The sequence below is a fragment of the Ambystoma mexicanum genome, unplaced genomic scaffold (genome assembly GCF_040938575.1).
Source record: "Ambystoma mexicanum isolate Mex_15411 unplaced genomic scaffold, UKY_AmexF1_1 Mex_scaf10, whole genome shotgun sequence".
Classification (NCBI taxonomy): domain Eukaryota; kingdom Metazoa; phylum Chordata; class Amphibia; order Caudata; family Ambystomatidae; genus Ambystoma; species Ambystoma mexicanum.
The window spans coordinates 1,420,001-1,432,500 of record NW_027182325.1 but is presented as its reverse complement, the minus strand read 5'-3'; the positions used below and the strand labels follow the sequence as shown (position 1 = coordinate 1,432,500).

At 47.1% G+C, this 12,500-nt stretch overlaps 31 non-coding genes and 10 pseudogenes across 31 annotated transcripts in view; all 41 read right to left on the bottom strand.

Annotated features, from left to right (window-relative positions):
• Nucleotides 1–53: 53 nt before the first annotated feature.
• On the bottom strand, nucleotides 54–172 carry LOC138537461 (5S ribosomal RNA). The gene has a single exon (XR_011285594.1). It is a non-coding gene; the product is annotated as a 5S ribosomal RNA (ribosomal RNA).
• A 106-nt stretch (nucleotides 173–278) lies between these two features.
• On the bottom strand, nucleotides 279–397 carry LOC138542497 (5S ribosomal RNA). The gene has a single exon (XR_011290477.1). It is a non-coding gene; the product is annotated as a 5S ribosomal RNA (ribosomal RNA).
• A 106-nt stretch (nucleotides 398–503) lies between these two features.
• Nucleotides 504–622, bottom strand: LOC138538505 (5S ribosomal RNA). The gene has a single exon (XR_011286602.1). It is a non-coding gene; the product is annotated as a 5S ribosomal RNA (ribosomal RNA).
• Nucleotides 623–1,086: 464 nt separating this feature from the next.
• LOC138543147 (5S ribosomal RNA) lies at nucleotides 1,087–1,195 on the bottom strand (annotated as a pseudogene).
• A 105-nt stretch (nucleotides 1,196–1,300) lies between these two features.
• On the bottom strand, nucleotides 1,301–1,419 carry LOC138537178 (5S ribosomal RNA). Its single transcript, XR_011285322.1, has one exon. It is a non-coding gene; the product is annotated as a 5S ribosomal RNA (ribosomal RNA).
• Nucleotides 1,420–1,525: 106 nt separating this feature from the next.
• On the bottom strand, nucleotides 1,526–1,644 carry LOC138539212 (5S ribosomal RNA). The gene has a single exon (XR_011287287.1). It is a non-coding gene; the product is annotated as a 5S ribosomal RNA (ribosomal RNA).
• Nucleotides 1,645–1,750: 106 nt separating this feature from the next.
• LOC138548933 (5S ribosomal RNA) lies at nucleotides 1,751–1,869 on the bottom strand. The gene has a single exon (XR_011292724.1). It is a non-coding gene; the product is annotated as a 5S ribosomal RNA (ribosomal RNA).
• A 463-nt stretch (nucleotides 1,870–2,332) lies between these two features.
• LOC138546226 (5S ribosomal RNA) lies at nucleotides 2,333–2,441 on the bottom strand (annotated as a pseudogene).
• A 106-nt stretch (nucleotides 2,442–2,547) lies between these two features.
• Nucleotides 2,548–2,666, bottom strand: LOC138547757 (5S ribosomal RNA). The gene has a single exon (XR_011291587.1). It is a non-coding gene; the product is annotated as a 5S ribosomal RNA (ribosomal RNA).
• Nucleotides 2,667–2,772: 106 nt separating this feature from the next.
• On the bottom strand, nucleotides 2,773–2,891 carry LOC138550065 (5S ribosomal RNA). The gene has a single exon (XR_011293829.1). It is a non-coding gene; the product is annotated as a 5S ribosomal RNA (ribosomal RNA).
• A 106-nt stretch (nucleotides 2,892–2,997) lies between these two features.
• LOC138539736 (5S ribosomal RNA) lies at nucleotides 2,998–3,116 on the bottom strand. Its single transcript, XR_011287801.1, has one exon. It is a non-coding gene; the product is annotated as a 5S ribosomal RNA (ribosomal RNA).
• A 106-nt stretch (nucleotides 3,117–3,222) lies between these two features.
• On the bottom strand, nucleotides 3,223–3,341 carry LOC138538503 (5S ribosomal RNA). Its single transcript, XR_011286600.1, has one exon. It is a non-coding gene; the product is annotated as a 5S ribosomal RNA (ribosomal RNA).
• Nucleotides 3,342–3,805: 464 nt separating this feature from the next.
• On the bottom strand, nucleotides 3,806–3,914 carry LOC138543429 (5S ribosomal RNA; annotated as a pseudogene).
• A 105-nt stretch (nucleotides 3,915–4,019) lies between these two features.
• On the bottom strand, nucleotides 4,020–4,138 carry LOC138548522 (5S ribosomal RNA). The gene has a single exon (XR_011292321.1). It is a non-coding gene; the product is annotated as a 5S ribosomal RNA (ribosomal RNA).
• Nucleotides 4,139–4,244: 106 nt separating this feature from the next.
• LOC138540657 (5S ribosomal RNA) lies at nucleotides 4,245–4,363 on the bottom strand. The gene has a single exon (XR_011288696.1). It is a non-coding gene; the product is annotated as a 5S ribosomal RNA (ribosomal RNA).
• Nucleotides 4,364–4,469: 106 nt separating this feature from the next.
• LOC138551014 (5S ribosomal RNA) lies at nucleotides 4,470–4,588 on the bottom strand. The gene has a single exon (XR_011294753.1). It is a non-coding gene; the product is annotated as a 5S ribosomal RNA (ribosomal RNA).
• A 106-nt stretch (nucleotides 4,589–4,694) lies between these two features.
• Nucleotides 4,695–4,813, bottom strand: LOC138539735 (5S ribosomal RNA). The gene has a single exon (XR_011287800.1). It is a non-coding gene; the product is annotated as a 5S ribosomal RNA (ribosomal RNA).
• Nucleotides 4,814–5,484: 671 nt separating this feature from the next.
• On the bottom strand, nucleotides 5,485–5,593 carry LOC138544015 (5S ribosomal RNA; annotated as a pseudogene).
• Nucleotides 5,594–5,698: 105 nt separating this feature from the next.
• LOC138549624 (5S ribosomal RNA) lies at nucleotides 5,699–5,817 on the bottom strand. The gene has a single exon (XR_011293402.1). It is a non-coding gene; the product is annotated as a 5S ribosomal RNA (ribosomal RNA).
• Nucleotides 5,818–5,923: 106 nt separating this feature from the next.
• On the bottom strand, nucleotides 5,924–6,042 carry LOC138539097 (5S ribosomal RNA). The gene has a single exon (XR_011287175.1). It is a non-coding gene; the product is annotated as a 5S ribosomal RNA (ribosomal RNA).
• A 106-nt stretch (nucleotides 6,043–6,148) lies between these two features.
• LOC138548932 (5S ribosomal RNA) lies at nucleotides 6,149–6,267 on the bottom strand. The gene has a single exon (XR_011292723.1). It is a non-coding gene; the product is annotated as a 5S ribosomal RNA (ribosomal RNA).
• Nucleotides 6,268–6,730: 463 nt separating this feature from the next.
• LOC138546224 (5S ribosomal RNA) lies at nucleotides 6,731–6,839 on the bottom strand (annotated as a pseudogene).
• A 106-nt stretch (nucleotides 6,840–6,945) lies between these two features.
• Nucleotides 6,946–7,064, bottom strand: LOC138547756 (5S ribosomal RNA). Its single transcript, XR_011291586.1, has one exon. It is a non-coding gene; the product is annotated as a 5S ribosomal RNA (ribosomal RNA).
• Nucleotides 7,065–7,170: 106 nt separating this feature from the next.
• LOC138550064 (5S ribosomal RNA) lies at nucleotides 7,171–7,289 on the bottom strand. The gene has a single exon (XR_011293828.1). It is a non-coding gene; the product is annotated as a 5S ribosomal RNA (ribosomal RNA).
• A 106-nt stretch (nucleotides 7,290–7,395) lies between these two features.
• Nucleotides 7,396–7,514, bottom strand: LOC138539734 (5S ribosomal RNA). Its single transcript, XR_011287799.1, has one exon. It is a non-coding gene; the product is annotated as a 5S ribosomal RNA (ribosomal RNA).
• A 106-nt stretch (nucleotides 7,515–7,620) lies between these two features.
• On the bottom strand, nucleotides 7,621–7,739 carry LOC138538502 (5S ribosomal RNA). Its single transcript, XR_011286599.1, has one exon. It is a non-coding gene; the product is annotated as a 5S ribosomal RNA (ribosomal RNA).
• Nucleotides 7,740–8,203: 464 nt separating this feature from the next.
• Nucleotides 8,204–8,312, bottom strand: LOC138544085 (5S ribosomal RNA; annotated as a pseudogene).
• Nucleotides 8,313–8,417: 105 nt separating this feature from the next.
• LOC138548511 (5S ribosomal RNA) lies at nucleotides 8,418–8,536 on the bottom strand. Its single transcript, XR_011292310.1, has one exon. It is a non-coding gene; the product is annotated as a 5S ribosomal RNA (ribosomal RNA).
• A 106-nt stretch (nucleotides 8,537–8,642) lies between these two features.
• LOC138540645 (5S ribosomal RNA) lies at nucleotides 8,643–8,761 on the bottom strand. Its single transcript, XR_011288685.1, has one exon. It is a non-coding gene; the product is annotated as a 5S ribosomal RNA (ribosomal RNA).
• A 106-nt stretch (nucleotides 8,762–8,867) lies between these two features.
• On the bottom strand, nucleotides 8,868–8,986 carry LOC138548931 (5S ribosomal RNA). Its single transcript, XR_011292722.1, has one exon. It is a non-coding gene; the product is annotated as a 5S ribosomal RNA (ribosomal RNA).
• A 463-nt stretch (nucleotides 8,987–9,449) lies between these two features.
• LOC138546223 (5S ribosomal RNA) lies at nucleotides 9,450–9,558 on the bottom strand (annotated as a pseudogene).
• Nucleotides 9,559–9,664: 106 nt separating this feature from the next.
• LOC138542617 (5S ribosomal RNA) lies at nucleotides 9,665–9,783 on the bottom strand (annotated as a pseudogene).
• A 106-nt stretch (nucleotides 9,784–9,889) lies between these two features.
• LOC138550063 (5S ribosomal RNA) lies at nucleotides 9,890–10,008 on the bottom strand. Its single transcript, XR_011293827.1, has one exon. It is a non-coding gene; the product is annotated as a 5S ribosomal RNA (ribosomal RNA).
• Nucleotides 10,009–10,114: 106 nt separating this feature from the next.
• LOC138539733 (5S ribosomal RNA) lies at nucleotides 10,115–10,233 on the bottom strand. Its single transcript, XR_011287798.1, has one exon. It is a non-coding gene; the product is annotated as a 5S ribosomal RNA (ribosomal RNA).
• Nucleotides 10,234–10,339: 106 nt separating this feature from the next.
• LOC138540603 (5S ribosomal RNA) lies at nucleotides 10,340–10,458 on the bottom strand. The gene has a single exon (XR_011288645.1). It is a non-coding gene; the product is annotated as a 5S ribosomal RNA (ribosomal RNA).
• A 464-nt stretch (nucleotides 10,459–10,922) lies between these two features.
• LOC138543428 (5S ribosomal RNA) lies at nucleotides 10,923–11,031 on the bottom strand (annotated as a pseudogene).
• A 105-nt stretch (nucleotides 11,032–11,136) lies between these two features.
• LOC138537177 (5S ribosomal RNA) lies at nucleotides 11,137–11,255 on the bottom strand. The gene has a single exon (XR_011285321.1). It is a non-coding gene; the product is annotated as a 5S ribosomal RNA (ribosomal RNA).
• Nucleotides 11,256–11,361: 106 nt separating this feature from the next.
• Nucleotides 11,362–11,480, bottom strand: LOC138538983 (5S ribosomal RNA). Its single transcript, XR_011287064.1, has one exon. It is a non-coding gene; the product is annotated as a 5S ribosomal RNA (ribosomal RNA).
• A 106-nt stretch (nucleotides 11,481–11,586) lies between these two features.
• Nucleotides 11,587–11,705, bottom strand: LOC138548930 (5S ribosomal RNA). The gene has a single exon (XR_011292721.1). It is a non-coding gene; the product is annotated as a 5S ribosomal RNA (ribosomal RNA).
• A 463-nt stretch (nucleotides 11,706–12,168) lies between these two features.
• On the bottom strand, nucleotides 12,169–12,277 carry LOC138546222 (5S ribosomal RNA; annotated as a pseudogene).
• A 106-nt stretch (nucleotides 12,278–12,383) lies between these two features.
• The window catches only part of LOC138547755 (5S ribosomal RNA), a 119-nt gene continuing 2 nt past the window's right edge, over nucleotides 12,384–12,500 (bottom strand). Inside the window, exon 1 of the ribosomal RNA XR_011291585.1 lies at nucleotides 12,384–12,500. This exon is cut by the window's right edge and continues 2 nt beyond it. This is a non-coding gene — a ribosomal RNA (5S ribosomal RNA).

Here is a 12,500-nt window from a genome sequence, read left to right as displayed (position 1 = left end):
ATTTTGAAAGGCAATTGAGAAATGGCTCACTTCCTGAACTTGGAGCACAAAAAAGCCTACAGCACCTGGTATTCCCAGGCGGTCTCCCATCCAGGTACTAACGAGGCCCGACACTGCTTAGCTTCCGAGATCAGACGAGATCGGGCACATTCAGTGTGGTGTGGCCGTAGGCTCTGGTTCTTGTGAGTTTTGTACTTTTAAGCATCTAGTCGGCTAGACCTTGCAGTTTTGAAAGGCAATTGAGAAATGGCTCACTTCCTGAACTTGGAGTACAAAAAAGCCTACAGCACCTGGTATTCCCAGGCGGTCTTCCATCCAGGTACTAACTAGGCCCGACACTGCTTAGCTTCTGAGATCAGACGATATCAGGCACATTCAGTGTGGTGTGGCCGTAGGCTCTGGGCCTAGTGAGTTTTGTACTTTTAAGCATCTAGTCGGCTAGACCTTGCAGTTTTAAAAGGCAATTGAGAAAGGGCTCACTTCCTGAACTTGGAGCACAAAAAAGCCTACAGCACCTGGTATTCCCAGGCGGTCTCCCATCCAGGTACTAACTAGGCCTGACACTGCTTAACTTCCGAGATCAGTCGAGATCGGGTGCATTCAGTGTGGTGTGGCCGTAGGCTCTAGGAATGCTAAGAATATTACTCTTATGCATTTGCATTTAGTAAGCTAAGCCATGCAGCCACTTGCAACATGATACCACGCTCATCGCTCGATCAGGCTCGATCAGGCGAGATATATAAGACTGGTGGGCCCATTCAGGACTCCTATGTCTGGTAGGATAACTTTAATTCATCCATCCTGTGTCTGTTGCAGGGAGGTGGAGAGAACAATCAACACAATAATGGTTTTCTTTCATGCCTCTTGAAGGACTCAATATTCTCTGTACTGCATTACATGTGAAAGTTGATTTATTACCCATGAACACACTACCTGTATGCTAATTCTATGTAAAAAGGTAGCTCCAGCCCTCATGATGTTGTCCAACATTTCCGCTATAAAACGGGATACAATTATTTTGGAAACATACCAAATTTGAAAAATAATTGAGAAGTTGCGCAATTACTAATCATGGAGCACAAAAAAAGCCTACAGCACCTGGTATTCCCAGGCAGTCTCCCATCCAGGTACTAACTAGGCCCTACCCTGCTTAGCTTCCGAGATCGGGCGCATTCAGTGTGGTGTGGCCGTAGGCTCTGGGCCTAGTGAGTTTGTACTTTTAAACATCTAGTCGGCTAGACCTTGCAGTTTTGAAAGGCAATTGTGAAATGGCTCACTTCCTGAACTTGGAGCACAAAAAAGCCTACAGCACCTGGTATTCCCAGGTGGTCTCCCATCCAGGTACTAACTAGGCCCGACACTGCTTAGCTTCTGAGATCAGACGAGATCGGGCGCATTCAGTGTGGTGTGGCCGTAGGCTCTGGGCCTAGTGAGTTTTGTACTTTTAAGCATCTAGTCGGCTAGACCTTGCAGTTTTGAAAGGCAATTGAGAAATGGCTCACTTCCTGAACTTGGAGTACAAAAAAGCCTACAGCACCTGGTATTCCCAGGCGGTCTCCCATCCAGGTACTAACTAGGCCCGACACTGCTTAACTTCTGAGATCAGACGAGATCAGGCGCATTCAGTGTGGTGTGGCCGTAGGCTCTGGGCCTAGTGAGTGTTGTACTTTTAAGCATCTAGTCGGCTAGACCTTGCAGTTTTAAAAGGCAATTGAGAAAGGGCTCACTTCCTGAACTTGGAGCACAAAAAAGCCTACAGCACCTGGTATTCCCAGGCGGTCTCCCATCCAGGTACTAACTAGGCCTGACACTGCTTAACTTCCGAGATCAGACGAGATCGGGTGCATTCAGTGTGGTGTGGCCGTAGGCTCTAGGAATGCTAAGAATATTACTCTTATGCATTTGCATTTAGTAAGCTAAGCCATGCAGCCACTTGCAACATGATACCACGCTCATCGCTCGATCAGGCTCGATCAGGCGAGATATATAAGACTGGTGGGCCCATTCAGGACTCCTATGTCTGGTAGGATAACTTTAATTCATCCATCCTGTGTCTGTTGCAGGGAGGTGGAGAGAACAATCAACACAATAATGGTTTTCTTTCATGCCTCTTGAAGGACTCAATATTCTCTGTACTGCATTACATGTGAAAGTCGATTTATTACCCATGAACACACTACCTGTATGCTAATTCTATGTAAAAAGGTAGCTCCAGCCCTCATGATGTTGTCCAACATTTCCGCTATAAAACGGGATACAATTATTTTGGAAACATACCAAATTTGAAAAATAATTGAGAAGTTGCGCAATTACTAATCATGGAGCACAAAAAAGCCTACAGCACCTGGTATTCCCAGGCAGTCTCCCATCCAGGTACTAACTAGGCCTGACCCTGCTTAGCTTCCGAGATCGGGCACATTCAGTGTGGTGTGGCCGTAGGCTCTGGGCCTAGTGAGTTTTGTACTTTTAAGCATCTAGTCGGCTAGACCTTGCAGTTTTGAAAGGCAATTGTGAAATGGCTCACTTCCTGAACTTGGAGCACAAAAAAGCCTACAGCACCTGGTATTCCCAGGTGGTCTCCCATCCAGGTACTAACTAGGCCCGACACTGCTTAGCTTCCGAGATCAGACGAGATCGGGCGCAATCAGTGTGGTGTGGCCGTAGGCTCTGGGCCTAGTGAGTTTTGTACTTTTAAGCATCTAGTCAGCTAGACCTTGCAGTTTTGAAAGGCAATTGAGAAATGGCTCACTTCCTGAACTTGGAGCACAAAAAAGCCTACAGCACCTGGTATTCCCAGGCGGTCTCCCATCCAGGTACTAACGAGGCCCGACACTGCTTAGCTTCCGAGATCAGACGAGATCGGGCGCATTCAGTGTGGTGTGGCCGTAGGCTCTGGTTCTTGTGAGTTTTGTACTTTTAAGCATCTAGTCGGCTAGACCTTGCAGTTTTGAAAGGCAATTGAGAAATGGCTCACTTCCTGAACTTGGAGTACAAAAAAGCCTACAGCACCTGGTATTCCCAGGCGGTCTTCCATCCAGGTACTAACTAGGCCCGACACTGCTTAGCTTCTGAGATCAGACGAGATCAGGCACATTCAGTGTGGTGTGGCCGTAGGCTCTGGGCCTAGTGAGTTTTGTACTTTTAAGCATCTAGTCGGCTAGACCTTGCAGTTTTAAAAGGCAATTGAGAAAGGGCTCACTTCCTGAACTTGGAGCACAAAAAAGCCTACAGCACCTGGTATTCCCAGGCGGTCTCCCATCCAGGTACTAACTAGGCCTGACACTGCTTAACTTCCGAGATCAGTCGAGATCGGGTGCATTCAGTGTGGTGTGGCCGTAGGCTCTAGGAATGCTAAGAATATTACTCTTATGCATTTGCATTTAGTAAGCTAAGCCATGCAGCCACTTGCAACATGATACCACGCTCATCGCTCGATCAGGCTCGATCAGGCGAGATATATAAGACTGGTGGGCCCATTCAGGACTCCTATGTCTGGTAGGATAACTTTAATTCATCCATCCTGTGTCTGTTGCAGGGAGGTGGAGAGAACAATCAACACAATAATGGTTTTCTTTCATGCCTCTTGAAGGACTCAATATTCTCTGTACTGCATTACATGTGAAAGTTGATTTATTACCCATGAACACACTACCTGTATGCTAATTCTATGTAAAAAGGTAGCTCCAGCCCTCATGATGTTGTCCAACATTTCCGCTATAAAACGGGATACAATTATTTTGGAAACATACCAAATTTGAAAAATAATTGAGAAGTTGCGCAATTACTAATCATGGAGCACAAAAAAAGCCTACAGCACCTGGTATTCCCAGGCAGTCTCCCATCCAGGTACTAACTAGGCCCGACCCTGCTTAGCTTCCGAGATCGGGCGCATTCAGTGTGGTGTGGCCGTAGGCTCTGGGCCTAGTGAGTTTGTACTTTTAAGCATCTAGTCGGCTAGACCTTGCAGTTTTGAAAGGCAATTGTGAAATGGCTCACTTCCTGAACTTGGAGCACAAAAAAGCCTACAGCACCTGGTATTCCCAGGTGGTCTCCCATCCAGGTACTAACTAGGCCCGACACTGCTTAGCTTCCGAGATCAGACGAGATCGGGCGCATTCAGTGTGGTGTGGCCGTAGGCTCTGGGCCTAGTGAGTTTTGTACTTTTAAGCATCTAGTCGGCTAGACCTTGCAGTTTTGAAAGGCAATTGAGAAATGGCTCACTTCCTGAACTTGGAGTACAAAAAAGCCTACAGCACCTGGTATTCCCAGGCGGTCTCCCATCCAGGTACTAACTAGGCCCGACACTGCTTAGCTTCTGAGATCAGACGAGATCAGGCGCATTCAGTGTGGTGTGGCCGTAGGCTCTGGGCCTAGTGAGTGTTGTACTTTTAAGCATCTAGTCGGCTAGACCTTGCAGTTTTAAAAGGCAATTGAGAAAGGGCTCACTTCCTGAACTTGGAGCACAAAAAAGCCTACAGCACCTGGTATTCCCAGGCGGTCTCCCATCCAGGTACTAACTAGGCCTGACACTGCTTAACTTCCGAGATCAGACGAGATCGGGCGCATTCAGTGTGGTGTGGCCGTAGGCTCTGGTTCTTGTGAGTTTTGTACTTTTAAGCATCTAGTCGGCTAGACCTTGCAGTTTTGAAAGGCAATTGAGAAATGGCTCACTTCCTGAACTTGGAGTACAAAAAAGCCTACAGCACCTGGTATTCCCAGGCGGTCTTCCATCCAGGTACTAACTAGGCCCGACACTGCTTAGCTTCTGAGATCAGACGAGATCAGGCACATTCAGTGTGGTGTGGCCGTAGGCTCTGGGCCTAGTGAGTTTTGTACTTTTAAGCATCTAGTCGGCTAGACCTTGCAGTTTTAAAAGGCAATTGAGAAAGGGCTCACTTCCTGAACTTGGAGCACAAAAAAGCCTACAGCACCTGGTATTCCCAGGCGGTCTCCCATCCAGGTACTAACTAGGCCTGACACAGTCGAGATCGGGTGCATTCAGTGTGGTGTGGCCGTAGGCTCTAGGAATGCTAAGAATATTACTCTTATGCATTTGCATTTAGTAAGCTAAGCCATGCAGCCACTTGCAACATGATACCACGCTCATCGCTCGATCAGGCTCGATCAGGCGAGATATATAAGACTGGTGGGCCCATTCAGGACTCCTATGTCTGGTAGGATAACTTTAATTCATCCATCCTGTGTCTGTTGCAGGGAGGTGGAGAGAACAATCAACACAATAATGGTTTTCTTTCATGCCTCTTGAAGGACTCAATATTCTCTGTACTGCATTACATGTGAAAGTCGATTTATTACCCATGAACACACTACCTGTATGCTAATTCTATGTAAAAAGGTAGCTCCAGCCCTCATGATGTTGTCCAACATTTCCGCTATAAAACGGGATACAATTATTTTGGAAACATACCAAATTTGAAAAATAATTGAGAAGTTGCGCAATTACTAATCATGGAGCACAAAAAAAGCCTACAGCACCTGGTATTCCCAGGCAGTCTCCCATCAAGGTACTAACTAGGCCCGACCCTGCTTAGCTTCCGAGATCGGGCGCATTCAGTGTGGTGTGGCCGTAGGCTCTGGGCCTAGTGAGTTTGTACTTTTAAGCATCTAGTCGGCTAGACCTTGCAGTTTTGAAAGGCAATTGTGAAATGGCTCACTTCCTGAACTTGGAGCACAAAAAAGCCTACAGCACCTGGTATTCCCAGGTGGTCTCCCATCCAGGTACTAACTAGGCCCGACACTGCTTAGCTTCTGAGATCAGACGAGATCGGGTGCATTCAGTGTGGTGTGGCCGTAGGCTCTGGGCCTAGTGAGTTTTGTACTTTTAAGCATCTAGTCGGCTAGACCTTGCAGTTTTGAAAGGCAATTGAGAAATGGCTCACTTCCTGAACTTGGAGTACAAAAAAGCCTACAGCACCTGGTATTCCCAGGCGGTCTCCCATCCAGGTACTAACTAGGCCCGACACTGCTTAACTTCTGAGATCAGACGAGATCAGGCGCATTCAGTGTGGTGTGGCCGTAGGCTCTGGGCCTAGTGAGTGTTGTACTTTTAAGCATCTAGTCGGCTAGACCTTGCAGTTTTAAAAGGCAATTGAGAAAGGGCTCACTTCCTGAACTTGGAGCACAAAAAAGCCTACAGCACCTGGTATTCCCAGGCGGTCTCCCATCCAGGTACTAACTAGGCCTGACACTGCTTAACTTCCGAGATCAGACGAGATCGGGTGCATTCAGTGTGGTGTGGCCGTAGGCTCTAGGAATGCTAAGAATATTACTCTTATGCATTTGCATTTAGTAAGCTAAGCCATGCAGCCACTTGCAACATGATACCACGCTCATCGCTCGATCAGGCTCGATCAGGCGAGATATATAAGACTGGTGGGCCCATTCAGGACTCCTATGTCTGGTAGGATAACTTTAATTCATCCATCCTGTGTCTGTTGCAGGGAGGTGGAGAGAACAATCAACACAATAATGGTTTTCTTTCATGCCTCTTGAAGGACTCAATATTCTCTGTACTGCATTACATGTGAAAGTCGATTTATTACCCATGAACACACTACCTGTATGCTAATTCTATGTAAAAAGGTAGCTCCAGCCCTCATGATGTTGTCCAACATTTCCGCTATAAAACGGGATACAATTATTTTGGAAACATACCAAATTTGAAAAATAATTGAGAAGTTGCGCAATTACTAATCATGGAGCACAAAAAAGCCTACAGCACCTGGTATTCCCAGGCAGTCTCCCATCCAGGTACTAACTAGGCCTGACCCTGCTTAGCTTCCGAGATCGGGCACATTCAGTGTGGTGTGGCCGTAGGCTCTGGGCCTAGTGAGTTTTGTACTTTTAAGCATCTAGTCGGCTAGACCTTGCAGTTTTGAAAGGCAATTGTGAAATGGCTCACTTCCTGAACTTGGAGCACAAAAAAGCCTACAGCACCTGGTATTCCCAGGTGGTCTCCCATCCAGGTACTAACTAGGCCCGACACTGCTTAGCTTCCGAGATCAGACGAGATCGGGCGCAATCAGTGTGGTGTGGCCGTAGGCTCTGGGCCTAGTGAGTTTTGTACTTTTAAGCATCTAGTCAGCTAGACCTTGCAGTTTTGAAAGGCAATTGAGAAATGGCTCACTTCCTGAACTTGGAGCACAAAAAAGCCTACAGCACCTGGTATTCCCAGGCGGTCTCCCATCCAGGTACTAACGAGGCCCGACACTGCTTAGCTTCCGAGATCAGACGAGATCGGGCGCATTCAGTGTGGTGTGGCCGTAGGCTCTGGTTCTTGTGAGTTTTGTACTTTTAAGCATCTAGTCGGCTAGACCTTGCAGTTTTGAAAGGCAATTGAGAAATGGCTCACTTCCTGAACTTGGAGTACAAAAAAGCCTACAGCACCTGGTATTCCCAGGCGGTCTTCCATCCAGGTACTAACTAGGCCCGACACTGCTTAGCTTCTGAGATCAGACGAGATCAGGCACATTCAGTGTGGTGTGGCCGTAGGCTCTGGGCCTAGTGAGTTTTGTACTTTTAAGCATCTAGTCGGCTAGACCTTGCAGTTTTAAAAGGCAATTGAGAAAGGGCTCACTTCCTGAACTTGGAGCACAAAAAAGCCTACAGCACCTGGTATTCCCAGGCGGTCTCCCATCCAGGTACTAACTAGGCCTGACACTGCTTAACTTCCGAGATCAGTCGAGATCGGGTGCATTCAGTGTGGTGTGGCCGTAGGCTCTAGGAATGCTAAGAATATTACTCTTATGCATTTGCATTTAGTAAGCTAAGCCATGCAGCCACTTGCAACATGATACCACGCTCATCGCTCGATCAGGCTCGATCAGGCGAGATATATAAGACTGGTGGGCCCATTCAGGACTCCTATGTCTGGTAGGATAACTTTAATTCATCCATCCTGTGTCTGTTGCAGGGAGGTGGAGAGAACAATCAACACAATAATGGTTTTCTTTCATGCCTCTTGAAGGACTCAATATTCTCTGTACTGCATTACATGTGAAAGTTGATTTATTACCCATGAACACACTACCTGTATGCTAATTCTATGTAAAAAGGTAGCTCCAGCCCTCATGATGTTGTCCAACATTTCCGCTATAAAACGGGATACAATTATTTTGGAAACATACCAAATTTGAAAAATAATTGAGAAGTTGCGCAATTACTAATCATGGAGCACAAAAAAAGCCTACAGCACCTGGTATTCCCAGGCAGTCTCCCATCCAGGTACTAACTAGGCCCGACCCTGCTTAGCTTCCGAGATCGGGCGCATTCAGTGTGGTGTGGCCATAGGCTCTGGGCCTAGTGAGTTTGTACTTTTAAGCATCTAGTCGGCTAGACCTTGCAGTTTTGAAAGGCAATTGTGAAATGGCTCACTTCCTGAACTTCGAGCACAAAAAAGCCTACAGCACCTGGTATTCCCAGGTGGTCTCCCATCCAGGTACTAACTAGGCCCGACACTGCTTAGCTTCCGAGATCAGACGAGATCGGGCGCATTCAGTGTGGTGTGGCCGTAGGCTCTGGGCCTAGTGAGTTTTGTACTTTTAAGCATCTAGTCGGCTAGACCTTGCAGTTTTGAAAGGCAATTGAGAAATGGCTCACTTCCTGAACTTGGAGTACAAAAAAGCCTACAGCACCTGGTATTCCCAGGCGGTCTCCCATCCAGGTACTAACTAGGCCCGACACTGCTTAGCTTCTGAGATCAGACGAGATCAGGCGCATTCAGTGTGGTGTGGCCGTAGGCTCTGGGCCTAGTGAGTGTTGTACTTTTAAGCATCTAGTCGGCTAGACCTTGCAGTTTTAAAAGGCAATTGAGAAAGGGCTCACTTCCTGAACTTGGAGCACAAAAAAGCCTACAGCACCTGGTATTCCCAGGCGGTCTCCCATCCAGGTACTAACTAGGCCTGACACTGCTTAACTTCCGAGATCAGACGAGATCGGGTGCATTCAGTGTGGTGTGGCCGTAGGCTCTAGGAATGCTAAGAATATTACTCTTATGCATTTGCATTTAGTAAGCTAAGCCATGCAGCCACTTGCAACATGATACCACGCTCATCGCTCGATCAGGCTCGATCAGGCGAGATATATAAGACTGGTGGGCCCATTCAGGACTCCTATGTCTGGTAGGATAACTTTAATTCATCCATCCTGTGTCTGTTGCAGGGAGGTGGAGAGAACAATCAACACAATAATGGTTTTCTTTCATGCCTCTTGAAGGACTCAATATTCTCTGTACTGCATTACATGTGAAAGTCGATTTATTACCCATGAACACACTACCTGTATGCTAATTCTATGTAAAAAGGTAGCTCCAGCCCTCATGATGTTGTCCAACATTTCCGCTATAAAACGGGATACAATTATTTTGGAAACATACCAAATTTGAAAAATAATTGAGAAGTTGCGCAATTACTAATCATGGAGCACAAAAAAGCCTACAGCACCTGGTATTCCCAGGCAGTCTCCCATCCAGGTACTAACTAGGCCTGACCCTGCTTAGCTTCCGAGATCGGGCACATTCAGTGTGGTGTGGCCGTAGGCTCTGGGCCTAGTGAGTTTTGTACTTTTAAGCATCTAGTCGGCTAGACCTTGCAGTTTTGAAAGGCAATTGTGAAATGGCTCACTTCCTGAACTTGGAGCACAAAAAATCCTACAGCACCTGGTATTCCCAGGTGGTCTCCCATCCAGGTACTAACTAGGCCGGACACTGCTTAGCTTCCGAGATCAGACAAGATCGGGCGCAATCAGTGTGGTGTGGCCGTAGGCTCTGGGCCTAGTGAGTTTTGTACTTTTAAGCATCTAGTCAGCTAGACCTTGCAGTTTTAAAAGGCAATTGAGAAATGGCTCACTTCCTGAACTTGGAGCACAAAAAAGCCTACAGCACCTGGTATTCCCAGGCGGTCTCCCATCCAGGTACTAACGAGGCCCGACACTGCTTAGCTTCCGAGATCAGACGAGATCGGGCGCATTCAGTGTGGTGTGGCCGTAGGCTCTGGTTCTTGTGAGTTTTGTACTTTTAAGCATCTAGTCGGCTAGACCTTGCAGTTTTGAAAGGCAATTGAGAAATGGCTCACTTCCTGAACTTGGAGTACAAAAAAGCCTACAGCACCTGGTATTCCCAGGCGGTCTTCCATCCAGGTACTAACTAGGCCCGACACTGCTTAGCTTCTGAGATCAGACGAGATCAGGCACATTCAGTGTGGTGTGGCCGTAGGCTCTGGGCCTAGTGAGTTTTGTACTTTTAAGCATCTAGTCGGCTAGACCTTGCAGTTTTAAAAGGCAATTGAGAAAGGGCTCACTTCCTGAACTTGGAGCACAAAAAAGCCTACAGCACCTGGTATTCCCAGGCGGTCGCCCATCCAGGTACTAACTAGGCCTGACACTGCTTAACTTCCGAGATCAGTCGAGATCGGGTGCATTCAGTGTGGTGTGGCCGTAGGCTCTAGGAATGCTAAGAATATTACTCTTATGCATTTGCATTTAGTAAGCTAAGCCATGCAGCCACTTGCAACATGATACCACGCTCATCGCTCGATCAGGCTCGATCAGGCGAGATATATAAGACTGGTGGGCCCATTCAGGACTCCTATGTCTGGTAGGATAACTTTAATTCATCCATCCTGTGTCTGTTGCAGGGAGGTGGAGAGAACAATCAACACAATAATGGTTTTCTTTCATGCCTCTTGAAGGACTCAATATTCTCTGTACTGCATTACATGTGAAAGTCGATTTATTACCCATGAACACACTACCTGTATGCTAATTCAATGTAAAAAGGTAGCTCCAGCCCTCATGATGTTGTCCAACATTTCCGCTATAAAACGGGATACAATTATTTTGGAAACATACCAAATTTGAAAAATAATTGAGAAGTTGCGCAATTACTAATCATGGAGCACAAAAAAAGCCTACAGCACCTGGTATTCCCAGGCAGTCTCCCATCCAGGTACTAACTAGGCCCGACCCTGCTTAGCTTCCGAGATCGGGCGCATTCAGTGTGGTGTGGCCGTAGGCTCTGGGCCTAGTGAGTTTGTACTTTTAAGCATCTAGTCGGCTAGACCTTGCAGTTTTGAAAGGCAATTGTGAAATGGCTCACTTCCTGAACTTGGAGCACAAAAAAGCCTACAGCACCTGGTATTCCCAGGTGGTCTCCCATCCAGGTACTAACTAGGCCCGACACTGCTTAGCTTCTGAGATCAGACGAGATCGGGCGCATTCAGTGTGGTGTGGCCGTAGGCTCTGGGCCTAGTGAGTTTTGTACTTTTAAGCATCTAGTCGGCTAGACCTTGCAGTTTTGAAAGGCAATTGAGAAATGGCTCACTTCCTGAACTTGGAGTACAAAAAAGCCTACAGCACCTGGTATTCCCAGGCGGTCTCCCATCCAGGTACTAACTAGGCCCGACACTGCTTAACTTCTGAGATCAGACGAGATCAGGCGCATTCAGTGTGGTGTGGCCGTAGGCTCTGGGCCTAGTGAGTGTTGTACTTTTAAGCATCTAGTCGGCTAGACCTTGCAGTTTTAAAAGGCAATTGAGAAAGGGCTCACTTCCTGAACTTGGAGCACAAAAAAGCCTACAGCACCTGGTATTCCCAGGCGGTCTCCCATCCAGGTACTAACTAGGCCTGACACTGCTTAACTTCCGAGATCAGACGAGATCGGGTGCATTCAGTGTGGTGTGGCCGTAGGCTCTAGGAATGCTAAGAATATTACTCTTATGCATTTGCATTTAGTAAGCTAAGCCATGCAGCCACTTGCAACATGATACCACGCTCATCGCTCGATCAGGCTCGATCAGGCGAGATATATAAGACTGGTGGGCCCATTCAGGACTCCTATGTCTGGTAGGATAACTTTAATTCATCCATCCTGTGTCTGTTGCAGGGAGGTGGAGAGAACAATCAACACAATAATGGTTTTCTTTCATGCCTCTTGAAGGACTCAATATTCTCTGTACTGCATTACATGTGAAAGTCGATTTATTACCCATGAACACACTACCTGTATGCTAATTCTATGTAAAAAGGTAGCTCCAGCCCTCATGATGTTGTCCAACATTTCCGCTATAAAACGGGATACAATTATTTTGGAAACATACCAAATTTGAAAAATAATTGAGAAGTTGCGCAATTACTAATCATGGAGCACAAAAAAGCCTACAGCACCTGGTATTCCCAGGCAGTCTCCCATCCAGGTACTAACTAGGCCTGACCCTGCTTAGCTTCCGAGATCGGGCACATTCAGTGTGGTGTGGCCGTAGGCTCTGGGCCTAGTGAGTTTTGTACTTTTAAGCATCTAGTCGGCTAGACCTTGCAGTTTTGAAAGGCAATTGTGAAATGGCTCACTTCCTGAACTTGGAGCACAAAAAAGCCTACAGCACCTGGTATTCCCAGGTGGTCTCCCATCCAGGTACTAACTAGGCCCGACACTGCTTAGCTTCCGAGATCAGACGAGATCGGGCGCAATCAGTGTGGTGTGGCCGTAG